The sequence below is a fragment of the Miscanthus floridulus genome, chromosome 13, assembly GCF_019320115.1.
Source record: "Miscanthus floridulus cultivar M001 chromosome 13, ASM1932011v1, whole genome shotgun sequence".
Classification (NCBI taxonomy): domain Eukaryota; kingdom Viridiplantae; phylum Streptophyta; class Magnoliopsida; order Poales; family Poaceae; genus Miscanthus; species Miscanthus floridulus.
This window is the reverse complement of record NC_089592.1, coordinates 39,584,213-39,597,638: the sequence shown is the minus strand read 5'-3', so window position 1 is coordinate 39,597,638 and position 13,426 is coordinate 39,584,213.

Below are 13,426 nucleotides of genomic sequence, written 5' to 3'. Positions count from 1 at the left end.
CTTATATACTCTGGAGGGGTAGGGTTATAAGTAAAGTAGCCTATTTGGTACTATACAATGTCTTGCGGTGCACATCGAGCAGCGCCGTGTATGCCTTGATCTTATGGGCTGGGCCACCTCCGATGGTGTGGCCCATGTCTTGGGGGCCATACCCCCACAGCTAGTCCCTGAGCCTGACAGTAGGTGACGTAATCATGTGGTGCCAGGGTCATAAAGTAGAAAACCCAGCCGAGTAGGCAGCCAGTCCCCGGGCGTAGCCTTGAGATGAGAACAAGCACATTCACCACAAGGTGAAGTGTGCCCACTTAGTCCCCGAGCCTGCTGGAAGATGAAGAATGAATCTTGTAGCAGGGTCAAAGAAGTCTGAAAGCTTGCCTGACATCGTTTGACATGCGCATATCAAGACCCCAGATATGCTGCCCAACATCAGCACCCTGATCCGAATAGCATGGAGCAGCTTGATAGCACATCGAAGAGACGTAGCAAGATCCGAGCACTGAGGAGTCCCCGATGTAGCTGGCGATGTCCGAGCACCAAGGAGCGAGGAGTCCCCGGTGTCGCTGGCGATGATCGAGCACCTGAGGAGCGAGGAGTCCCCGGTGTAGGCGGCGATGTCCGAGCACCGAGGAGCGAGGAGTCCCCGGCGTCGCTGACGATGATCGAGCATCGAGGAGCGAGGAGTCCCCAGCGTCACTGGCGATGACCGAGCATCGAGGAGCGAGGAGTCCCCGATGTCGCTGGCGATGACCGAGCACCGAGGAGCGAGGAGTCTCCGGCATCGCTGGTGATGTCCGAGCACCGAGGAGCGAGGAGTCCTCGGCGTCGCTGGCGATGACCAAGCACCAAGGAGCGAGGAGTCCCCGGCATAGACGGCGACGTCCGAGCACCAAGGAGCGAGGAGTCCCCGACATCGCTGGCGATGACCGAGCACCGAGGAGTCCCCGGCGTTGCTGGCGATGATCGAGCACCGAGGAGCGAGGAGTCCCCGGTGTCGTTGGTGATGACCGAGCACTGAGGAGCGAGGAGTCCCCGGCTTAGGTGGCGAGGTCTGAGCACCAAGGAGCGAGGAGTCCCTAGAGTCACTAACGATAACCGAGCACCGAGGAGTCCCCGGCGTAGGCGGCGATGTCCGAGCACCAAGGAGTCCCCGGCGAAGCTAGCGATGTCCGAGCACCGAGGAGCGAGGAGTCCCTGGTGTCACTAGCGATGACCGAGCACTGAGGAGCGAGGAGTCCCCAGCGTTGCTGGCGATGACCGAGCACCGAGGAGCGAGGAGTCCCCGGCGTTGCTGGTGATGTCTGAGTGCCGAGGAACGAGGAGTCCCGGCGTAGGCGGTGATGTCCGACCACCAAGGAGTCCCCGGCAAAGCTGCCGATGTCCGAGCACCGAGGAGCGAGGAGTCCCCGGTGTCACTAGCGATGACCGAGCACCAAGGAGCGAGGAGTCCCCAGCATCACTGGCGATGACCAAGCACCGAGGAGCGAGGAGTCCCCGGTGTCACTGGTGATATCCGAGCACCGAGGAACAAGGAGTCCTCGGCGTAGGCAGTGATGTCCGAGCACCGAGGAGCGAGGAGTCCCCGGCGTCGCTGGCGAATGACCGAGCACCGAGGAGCGAGGAGTCCCTAGCGTAGTCGGCACTGTTCGAGCACCGAGGAGTCCCTGGCGTAGGCGGCGATGTCCGAGCACTGAGGAGCGAGGAGTCCTCAGTGTCACTGGCGATGACAGAGGACCGAGGACCGAGGAGTCCCCGGTGTCGCTGGTGATGACCGAGCACCGAGGAGTCCCCGACGTCGCTGGTGATGTCCAAGCACCGAGGAACGAGGAGTCCTCGGCATTGGCGGTGATGTCCGAGCACTGAGGAGCGAGGAGTCCCTGGCGTAGGCAGCGATGTCCGAGAACCGAGGAGCGAGGAGTCCCCGGCGTCGCTGGCGATGTCTGAGCACCGAGGAGCGAGGAGTCCCCAGCATCGCTGGCGATGGCGTCGCTGGCGATGACCGAGCACCGAGGAGCGAGAAGTCCCCGGCGTCACTGGCAATGACCGAGCAACGAGGAGCGAGGAGTCCCCGACGTCGCTGGTGATGACCGAGCACCGAGGAGCGAGGAGTCCTCGGCGTCGCTGGCGATGACCGAGCACCGAGGAGTCCCCGGCATAGGCGGCGACGTCCAAGCACCGAGGAGTCCCTGGTGTCGCTGGCAATGACTGAGCACCGAGGAGCGAGGAGTCCCCGACGTCACTGGCGATGACCGAGCACCAAGGAGCGAGGAGTCCCTAGCGTTGCTGGCGATGACCGAGCACTGAGGAGTCCTCGACATAGGCGGCGATGACCGAGCACCGAGGAGCGAGGAGTCCCTGGCGTCGCTAGTGATGACCGAGCACTAAGGAGTCCCCGGCATAGGCAATGATGACTGAGCACCGAGGAGTCCCTGATGTTGCTGGCGATGACCGAGCACCAAGGAGCGAGGAGTCCTCGGCATCGCTAGCGATGACCGAGCACCGAGGAGCAAGGAGTCCCTAGCATCGCAGGCGATAACCGAGCACTGAGGAGCGAGGAGTGAGGAGTCCCCGGCCTAGACGGCGATGACCGAGCACCGAGGAGCGAGGAGTCCCTGGCATAGGCGGCGATGACCGAACACCAAGGAGCAAGGAGTTCCCAGCGTAGGTGGCGATGTCCGAGCACCAAGGAGTGAGGAGTCCCCGGCGTAGGCGGCGATGTCCGAGCACCGAAGAGCGAGGAGTCCTCGGCGTCGCTAGCGATGTCCGAGCACCGAGGAGCGAGGAGTCCTTGGCGACACTGGCGATGACCGAGCACCGAGGAGCGAGAAGTCCTCGGCGTCGCTGGCGATGTTCGAGCACCGAGGAGCAAGGAGTCCCCGGCATAAGCGGCGAGGTCCAAGCACCAAGGAGTCCCCGGCGTAGGCGACGATGTCTGAGCACCGAGGAGTCTTTGGCGTAGGTGGCGAGGTCCGAGCACTGAGGAGTACTCGGCGTAGGCGGCGAGGTCTGAGCACCGACGTAGCTGACGACATCCGTGCGGTGAAGTGTGCCCACTTAGTCCTCGAGCATGAAGAATCCGAGCGCTGAGGAGTAACCGGCGTAGCTGGCGATGAAGCATGAGCAGCGAACAGTCCGATCAACTGGTTAGTGATGGAGTCCATGAACCAAGCGGTCTGACCAGTTGATCAGGTGGGGAAGCCCGAGCACTAGGTGATTCGATCACCTGGATGATGATCCTGCAATGCAAACATGTAGAACGGGTAGTACATGACGCACAAATAAATAAACTCCAAAGAAAAATCAGCAATGGTGATGAAACAGCGTATGCAGTTCGGCGATCAGTTGGTGTGAAAAAATATTTATATTTAATATAAACTGCCCGACCAGTTAGTGTGTAGCTGAGTCTGTAGCCCTAGCTAGCCCATAGTCCATAACGTCGAGCGCGGAGCCCGTGCACATGTAGGAGGAACAGGCGTGACCAAGGAGCCGCTGCCGACCACCCATAACGCAGAGCGCGGAGCCCGTAGCACATGTAGGGAGGAGCCAGGAGATAGGGCCATCTCTAGAGGCATCCGAGCATCAACAAGACTGTTAGAGGGTTTGGAAAATTGTTTGGAGAGCAAACATAGAGAAAACAGTTCGAAGAAACATTATGGCGATATACGGAGATTGGAGAATATTTAGAAGAATATTAAAGCGTGACTTAGCTTTGGACGGAGCGTCTGGTCGGCGTTGATGGCGAACACCTGGTGGGTGGTGAGTTGTTGGTGAAGACGACCTTAGAGGTGGTTGTGAGATCGGATCTGCTATCGCAGGGGCTGGTGTAGCAGCGATGAATCATCATCGTGGACCGGCATGGATCTCCACGAGATTGATGACGAGAACACATTGTTGATTTGAGGTCCATCTGGCTCACCATGGATCAAGCGCACACCCCTACCTAGCGCACCAACTATCGACAGAATATGCTAGGGCAATCCACCGAGGGGTATCCCACGATGGTAGATTTGTCGGTGGGGGTGCGCGTAATCAGAAACCGAATGGTGACACAAGGCGCAGAGATAGCGATTTAGACAGGTTCAGGCCTGTCTGATCGACGTAATACCCTATGTCCTGTGTCTTTGGTGTATTGTATTGAATACATGATGTCGAATAGAGGACCCCTGCCTCTCCTTATATACTCTGGAGGGGTAGGGTTACAAGTAAAGTAGCCTATTTGGTACTATACAATGTCTTGCGGTGCACGCCGAGCAGCACCGTGCACGCCTTGATCTTGTGGGCTGGGCCACCTCCGATGGTGCGGCCCATGTCTTGGGGGCCATACCCCCACTGGATAATAAGTCTGTGACCTGACTACCATCCACAGCAACGGACGGTCCTCAATCGACATAGGTGAAACAAATGCAACCCGAGCCTCACTCGAATGCCTAATCAAGTCTAGATCCAAAGTACCATTCCGCCCAATCTCCAATTATCATCCTGATATATATATTCCATGTGATAGTAATATGATAATAACAACAATAATATCTTTCCTATCTCTCGCAAGTGATAGGTAATCACTCGACTTCTACTGGAATCCTTAGGCATAGCAATCTACATGATCCTAACATACTAGTAGGACTCATAGGATAAGGATATATATGCAAGTGGGTTTCATTCAACTCCTTAAAACTTAATGCACAAACATAAGATAAAGTGCAGAATAATGGGGGTTGTGCACCGGGGCTTGCCTGGGTTATAACCAAAAGTTAGCATTCCATCGTGGTAACATGATCATCAAGGCACCATCTTTTCTGCTACTCCAGATGACTCTGGAATCCATCATTGTTCCTTTTATATATGTGGATGCAACGTAGAGGCGTAATTAATCAACGACAACTGCAACTCTTAAAATACGATTATGCCTCTCAAGCTAACAAGCTAACTCTAATGACTAACCTACTAGGCTACGTATCCACATTGTTGAGTAAGGCATCATTTCCCGAAAAATGTTCTAGTTTTACAATCCCAGGGTGTTTTGGCATTTTACGATTAAACATATATATATTTGAACTGGAACTCATTTAGCTACCTTAGCAAACTGATTATTGTGGATCTGCAAAAATTATCATGAGCACCTAATAATGTTAGGAGTTTACTGTGAAAGTTTCAGAGCCAACACTATCACCACTTTATCACAACAATTCCTACAAGTTTATATTTTAACAATATTAAGCACCTAAAATTAATTAGATCACTCTTGAATATACTTATGAAGCTATGTGAACCAATTATACTAGTAGATAGATCATGATTTTAGGAACCTAACAAAGTTAGTTTCATAATTTTTGGTTAACTACACAAATTTATATTGAATTTACAAGTTTACCTTAAAAACTAAATTAGAAAACGCTTTAGAAAAAGAAAAGGGCCGGTGGCCATCGATTCGGCCTAGTAGCCTGTCGACGAAATATGGTCGGCAGTCTACCTAGGGGTATGCCCAAGGTAGTAGATTGTCGGCAGACAGATGCGCAAGCCACAAACAAGACGGTGACGCAAGACGAACACGAGGTTTTATCCAGGTTTGGCCGCCAAGAAGGCGTAATACCTACGTCCTGCGTCTGATTTGTATTGCTGTATGTCAATGAGAGATGTTTTTTAGAGGGATCCCCTGCCCGCCTTATATAGTACGGGGGGTAGGGTTACAGATCTAGAAACTAATCCTAGTCAGTTACAATTGCCATATGTGGCCGGATAAGGATTCATATTCTAACCGACCAGGATCCTGCTTGATCGCCAAATCCGTCTTGACTCCTTGCGCGAGACTCCAACCAGGTTGGCTGGGCCGCACGTCGTCTTTCGGATGGACTGGACCCATCGATCCAGGCCGGCCCAAGCTTAGCCGTAAGGGTATAGGGGTTAATACCCCCACAGCTAGTCCCCGAGCACCATGTATTATGCTGCGACACGCCATTTCGACCTTCTCCGACAAGTAAGGCTCGAGTCCTTGACATCTCTTGACCACCGTCGTCGCCGAAGAAATAGGTTGTCCGAAGAATGTATGGTGCTCTTAAGAAAAAAGAAAAAGATTTCCATCCCGGGAAGTGTGCCCACTTGTATTTCTGAAAAGAAATGTAAGTGCGTCTTGAAGCGTAGCATCTTTGATCATTAGAGGCGTAGTGGTCAAAAAACAAGCACATTCACCGCAAGGTGAAGTGTGCCCACTTAGTCCCCGAGCCTGGTAGTAGGTGACGTAGGCACGTGGTGCCAGGGTCTAAAAAGAATTCCCAGTTAAGTTGAGAACCCAATCGTCGTACAGGCAATACGAGATGCACCGGTAGGTGCATCATACCGATGTAGTCCCCGAGCTTGCTGGAAGGCGAAGTATGAGCCTTGTAGCAAGGTCTAAATAAATGTCTCACAACTGTATGTAAGTACAAATCACATGTAGCCGAGGAGAATAATTCTCCGAGCAGTGGTCGGGACAGTCCCTGAGCACGATAGTAATCCTTACAATCATTCAAAGCATAGGGGTCGATTAAAACACATTCACCTCAAGGTGAAGTGTGCCCACTTAGTCCCCGAGCCTAGCAGTAGGTGACGCAGGCACATGGTGCCAGGGTTTAAAAAAGAATTTCCACCGAAGTTAAAAATCCAATCGTTGTACAGGTGATACGAAATGCACCGGTAGGTGCATCGTACTGATGTAGTCCCCGAGCTTGCTGGAAGGCGAAGTATGAGCCTTGTAGCAAGGTCTAAATAAATGTCTCTCAACTGTATGTGAGTACAAATCACATGTAGCCGAGGATAACGATTCTCCGAGCAGTGGTCGGCATAGTCCTCGAGCACATCAGTGGTCAGAGAAGTCCCCGAGCACGATAGTGGTCGGAGTAGTCCCCGAGCACGTTAGTGGTCGGAGTAGTCCCCGAGCATGTTAGTGGTCGGAGTAGTCCCCGAGCACATCAGTGGTCTGGGCGGTCCATGAGCACGGCAGTGGTCTGGGCAGTCTCCGAGCACAGCAGTGGTCTGGGCAGTCCCCGAGCACGGCAGTTGTCTGGGCGGTCCTAAAGCATGGCAGTGGTCTAGGCAGTCCCAGAGCATTATAAGAGTCTGATCCATCCTTGAGCGCAAAACAGGCATCGAAAACGCGAACGCCATTGATGTATTTATTCGGTGTATTTATTTATCTCCATTCTCTGCCAAGTCCAGTCTGACACGCCTGGTCAAAAAAGCAAATGGGTATAGTACGTCATTCTGTCTTCTTACTCTTTCCTGGCAAACAGTCGCTTGGCACCTGTATGGAGGTGCGTCAATGTGGGCCCTCTTACACTATCAACGAAGAGGCGCGTACACTGGTAACGAAGGAGCGCGTTTATTGGCGTAGATCTCAAGGTTGTGTGAACAACCGTCTGCGGCGTGTGCGCACGTCTCCCAATAATCTCGGGTAGACAAAATGATGGAGCTCTTTGTTTTATATAATGTAGAACTGGTAAGTTACTCACACCGTTCCCCATTGTCATTCGCCGCCGCAGCCTTCTTCTTCCTCCTGCCGAACCCTATTCCTCCGAAAATCATCGCCAATCCCCTCGCCGCTGCATCCACCCCCTTAGTAAGGATAGACTAATGGCAAAGAGAGATGCCTAGAAGAAAGGTGGAGTCATGGCGAAGGAATGGTGGAAGTCGCGGAGCAATGAGCAGACCATCGAGGACCTCGTCGCCATGGGAGTGCTCCACAACAAGGCACTCGCGGGATGGCATGCGCCGGAAGGAGAAAGCTTCCCCGATCCACAACCAGGTGAGATTGTGGTTTTCGAAGACTTCTTCAAACGGGGTTTCGGGATTCCAGTGCACCCTTTCCTTCAGGGTCTCTGCTTGTATTACGAGATTGGGATTTGCAATCTGCATCCCAACTCGATTCTTCTTGTCTCCACCTTCATCCATCTCTGCGAGTCTTATGGTGGCTTCCAGCCCCATTTCGACCTCTTTCGCCACCTGTTCTGTCTTCGGAAGAAAGGGAGCGGTGGCTTGAAGATAGCCGGAGGCGTCTACCTGAATCTGCACAACGGCATGAAAGCCCAATACTTGCACTGCCCCTGGAACACCTCGCAAGATGAGTGGTACAAGAAGTGGTTCTACATCCGTGAAGAGCCGAACACCATCACTCTGTGCGACGTGGGGCTGATTCCGGAGAAGAAGAATAGCTAGACAGAGAAGCCCGAGAACCTAGAGCAGATCGCCGAACTGCTCAGGATGATCCCGTGGGGAAAGCTAGATGGCCCAAGTGTGGTCGAGAACTTCATCAGCCGAAGGATCCAGCCCTGCCAGAAGAGGGTTCATCCAGGCTTCGAGTACTAGGGGAGCGTAGATCCAACAAGGACCAGGAAGGAGCCGCTCGACAAGATGGAAATCAAGGCCAGGATTGGGGAGCTATTCAACCTGGCCAATCCCAATTATGTTAGGCTGAACGACATTGAGCACGCCTTCAAGCTGGCTCGACCTCCCCCAAAGGTAAATGATGCCTCCTTTTAACTATAGAGTCATGTTGTAACAAGAAATTGACTGTTGTCCCCGTTTTGTGTCTTAGTGTAATGGTCGTGACCAGGCAGCAGTGTTCGTGTCGCCTCCCCCCGGTGTGGATTGGCCACAAGCTACCGGCCCAGCCGCCCAGACCAGTGCCAGGACCGACGACGTCCACTGGGCGGCACTCGAGACTGTGGAGGATGCATCGACCAGAGCCGCTGGCAAGCGTCCGGCTGCCAGCAAACGACGCCAAGCCATCTTCCCCCTGTCGGACGACGAAGCAGAGGATGCGGACATCTTCTGGCTTGTCCCTCGAAAGAGGAGAAGACAAATGGGGTCGACGAAGCAGGGTGGCTCCTCTGTGCCAGCAGTGGTCGCATCACCGACCACTGCAACACAGAGGACAAGCGAGGGAAACGTCGAGCATCAAACCCCGACGCCTATACCGGAGGTGGAAAAAGTCCCAGTGGAAACTGCCGAGCACGCGGAGCAGGGGCGGTCGAGGAGACGCTCCTTCGCCACATCATTCCGCAAATCGAAGCTGTAAGTATCTATACCTTTGATGTAAGCTTGTAATTTGCATTAGGATACTATTATCTTCTGAACTTGTCTCTGATATATTAGGTCGGCGTCCACTGAGAACCCCGACCAGCTAGCCGGGTGCGGCACAACTTCACCAGCAATGGCGGGACAAACTGCCCAGCAGCCAGCCATGGAGGAGCCTATAGTAGGACTCCGCCGGGACCTCAGTAGGCGGACGACCAGACATCAGTCCCCGAGTGGTTGGTCGAGAAGACAGCCAAGCAGAGTACAAGTGCTCCGAGCATAGACCCTACCGAGGCAGATACCTTGGTGCCAAGGGAACCGGATCTAAGCGAGGAGCAGCAGCCAGAAGTGGCACAGAGCACTCTTGCCGACGCGACGGCTTGTGGAAAAGCCCTGGTGGTCGTGGAGTCTGCAGATTCTAGACCAGCGCCGCCTCCCGAACAGGAGGCTGAAGAGGACGAAGTAGAAGAGGTCCTAGGCCGTCCCCAAGATAGGTGACAACATGTATATGTGTCGCGCTAGCGGAACGACGAATGGGTTATGCATGAGGAAATCCCAGAGGTCGAAGAGACCCTAAGAGTTGAACGGGCGGCCAAGCGTCTGGTGACAGAAGTCCTAGGTATGTTTGGCTTGAATCCTTGACCCTGTTACGTAGTCAAACTGTCTGACTTAGCTTGTCTGTATGCAGGACTTGATGAAAACCGCAAAATACCGAAAGAGGTGCTTCGACCAGATTGAAGGGATAACGGCGACCAATAAAGAACTAGCGGCCGAAGTCGAACGCTTGCGGCGCCAACTTGAAGCCGCTGACCAGGAGAGGACAGAGCGAGAAGCACAGAACCAAAAACTGGTCGGCCAGCTCAATAACAAAGAGCGGGAGAAAACAAGTAAATTTTCATCTTATCATAGCAAGTGCAGGACTTGTGTTGTTGTATTCTTGGCAGTAACAGTTGTAATGCAGGTTTAGAAGCTGAAGTGACCGCCTCCAAGGGGAAAATAGCCATGTGACCGCAGAGTGTGGTCGCCTGAAGGAGGACAACGTGAAACTGGCACGCAGCCAGTCTCAACTCCAAGACCACACCACCAAAATGAAGAAGGAACTAAAAAGTAAGTATTCCAGATCACCTTTCTCATTCTATTGCCCACCTTGCCTTGTCGTGTCATCACATTTTGATGTCTTGTACTGTGTTCAGTTTTGAAAGTCAATGCCAAGAAGCACCTAGAGGCCGTGATCAAAGAGCGTGACGACTGGAAAGCATGATGCTTCAAGGCCACCGAGGAGCGGGACACGTGGAAGAACCGGTGCCAAGAAGTGGCAACTGGCATTGTGCCTGTCCTCGACCTTATCGACCCGGCGCTCACAGAGGAAGAGCCGAGGACGCCCTAGCTCAGACTGGTCGAGAGATGCAGACAAGCGTGGGGATGGTTCCAAGAGTTCGTGAAGGAGGCTGGTGAGTACATGGGTGCCCATGTACTAAGCATGGTGCGTGCCCACTACCCCCTGATCGATCTCAAGCGCCTGGAGGCTGGGTACCCGAAGGAGGTAGACCCAAACAAGGCAGAGGAGCTTCGGATGGCCCAGCTAGACTTGTCGTCAAAGATAATTGGCAATATTAACCTGTGTGGAGGTGGGACAACACCTGTACAGGGTTCGCCATCGACAAGTTAGCTGGAAATGCCATCAGCTGCAAGCCAACCAACGAAGCCTGCGGTCTCGACCAGCCAGGCACCGGCAGGGCCATCCCCTTCAGCTTGACTAGCACAAGAGTCCCCGAGACTCGAGTAGATTATCGGAAGCGGCGAGCAGTAAGTGCCATACGCCCCGACTAGCCAATGTAATAGGCTTAGAGCTATAGAAGGAGGACATAGTTGTGTTATTGTGAACTTGAGCCTCTTCAGGCAAGCTTGTAATAACGTAACTGTATATTATTATAAGCTTGTTTGCTTTGAATAAAGCGTATTTAAGCTTGATACTTTATGTTGGTGTAACTAAGTAAGAACATGTTAACATTCTGTTTAGTTGTACCATCGTGCTCGACACATCATCCCAAAAAGTTTGTGCGGCCCTAGTTTTCCATGTGGTCAGAGTGTGAGGTCCGGTGACCTGTGCACACATAGACGCAGACAAGTTAAACCAAGGGGGACCTGCCGATCACCCGTAACGTAGAGAGCGGATCCCATGCACGTATTGGGAGGAACCGGAGACAGGGCCTGCTCCGAAAACCATAGAAGGAGTGGTGGTCGGCTTTCACTGGCTAAGTTAGAATAACCATAAAACTCAAAGTGACACATTAGAGTGGTCGGAGAAATCATAATTGCTTTATTGAATTAAATCGAAAGTACAAGAGGAGTACATATCTTAGTAGTTAAGCATAGAAACGTCTAAGCTTGTCGATGTGCCATGAGTTTGGTATGTCCGTACCGTCCAGGTGAGCTAACCTGTAAGACGTTGGTCGTGTGACTTCCTTGATCATGAAGGGTCCCTCCCATGGAGTTGCGAGTTTGTGTACACCAGCCTGGTTCGTCTTCCACTTCAGGACCAAGTCCTCGACCATGAAGAACTGTTCTTTAACATTCTTGTTGTAGTACCTGCGCAAAACAGGAAGGTATTTGGCCGTACGTACACAAGAATCGAGCCTTTTCTCTTCTGCGCTGTTCACTTCTAGCTCTCGTACTTCATTGACCTTGCCCTCATCGAAGTTCTCTACCCGTGCTGGTCTGAAAGCTATATCTGGTGGGAGGACTGCCTCAGCGCCGTAAACCATAAAGTATGGTGAGACGCCGGTGTTACGACTGGGCTGAGTTCGGAGGCCCCAGACCACCGCTGGTAACTCCTTGAGCCATCTTCTAGGAGCTTTGTCATTTTCTCTGTACATCCTCTTCTTCAATGCGTCCAAGATCATGCCATTTGCTCGCTCGACTTGTCCATTGGCTCTAGGGTGCGCCACCGAGACGTATTTTACTACTATGCTCCTTTCATCGCAGAAGTCCCAAAAAGCGTTCCCGGTGAACTGAGTACCCAGATCGGTGATGATGCTATTGGGTATGCTGAAATGGTGGATGACCTGGTCGAGGAACGTTACAGCCTTTTCGGAAGATGCCTGTACCAAAGGCATGTATTCTATCCACTTAGAGAATTTGTCAATCAGCACAAAGATGCATGTAAATTTCCTAGGAGCCGGTCTGAAGGGCCCAATCATATCCAGTCCCCAACATGCGAAGGGCCAAGAGGCTAGTATCATCTGGATCTCATGTGCTAGTATGTGGATTCTCTTAGCGAAGAACTGACAACCCTCACAGTGGCGGACTAGCTTCTCTATGTCGGCTACTGCTGACAGCCAATAGAACCCTGCTCGGAAAGCCTTACCGACCAGTGTTCTTGAGGCCGCGTGGTTGCCGCAAGAGCCAGAGTGGATTTGGTCTAGGAGATGCTCGCCTTCTTCCTGGGTTATACACTTCATCAAGATTTCCTCCTTTGCGTTTTTGCGCCATAACTTGCCATCGACGAGCAGATACTGCTTACTGCGACGCATCAAGCGCTCGTTTTCTGTCCGATCAGTATAACCGCTACCATCTATTAAGTACTTGATGAAAGGTGTTCTCCAGTCTGGCTCATGAGTGGTCGGAGGCGGCTCGGTTGTGCTCGGCGCTGGAACCGTAGCCACTAATTGCTGGTCTGGAGCTTTGTTGACCGTGGAATCTTCATCTTCAATGGAAGGCGTGAGCAGGTCTTGGATGAATACGCCATGTGGGATCTTGGCTTCGGATGATCCTAACTTTGACAGCGCATCCGCTGCTTGGTTCTTGTCCCGGACCGCGTGTATGTACTCGATGCCATAGAACCTACCCTCCAGCTTTCTTATCGATTTGCAGTATGCATCCATCTTTTCGCTGGTCGTGTCCCAGTCCTTGTTGAGTTGGTTGATGACCAGAGCCGAGTCTCCATAGACGTAGAGACGTTTAACACCAAGCTCAACCGCGATGCGTAAACCATGAAGGCATGCTTCATATTCGGCAGCATTATTAGATGCCGGGAAATAAATCCTGAGGACGTATCGGAGCTGCTCCTTGGATGGTGACACAAAAAGAACTCCTGCTCCCGCACCGTCAATGTTGAGAGAGCCGTCGAAGTACATCGTCCAATATTCGTCAGATCCTAGAGAGGCAGGCGTGCTTAAGTCTGTCCACTCAACGACGAAATCGACGAGTGCCTGAGACTTGATTGTAGTACGGCTTGCAAATTCCAAGGCGAAGGGGCATAGCTCCATTGCCCATTTGACGATGCGCCCGTTCGCATCCTTATTGCGGATGATGTCCCCCAAAGGGTACTCGGTCATGACCACCACATGATATCCGTCGAAGTAATGTCTCAACTTTTGGG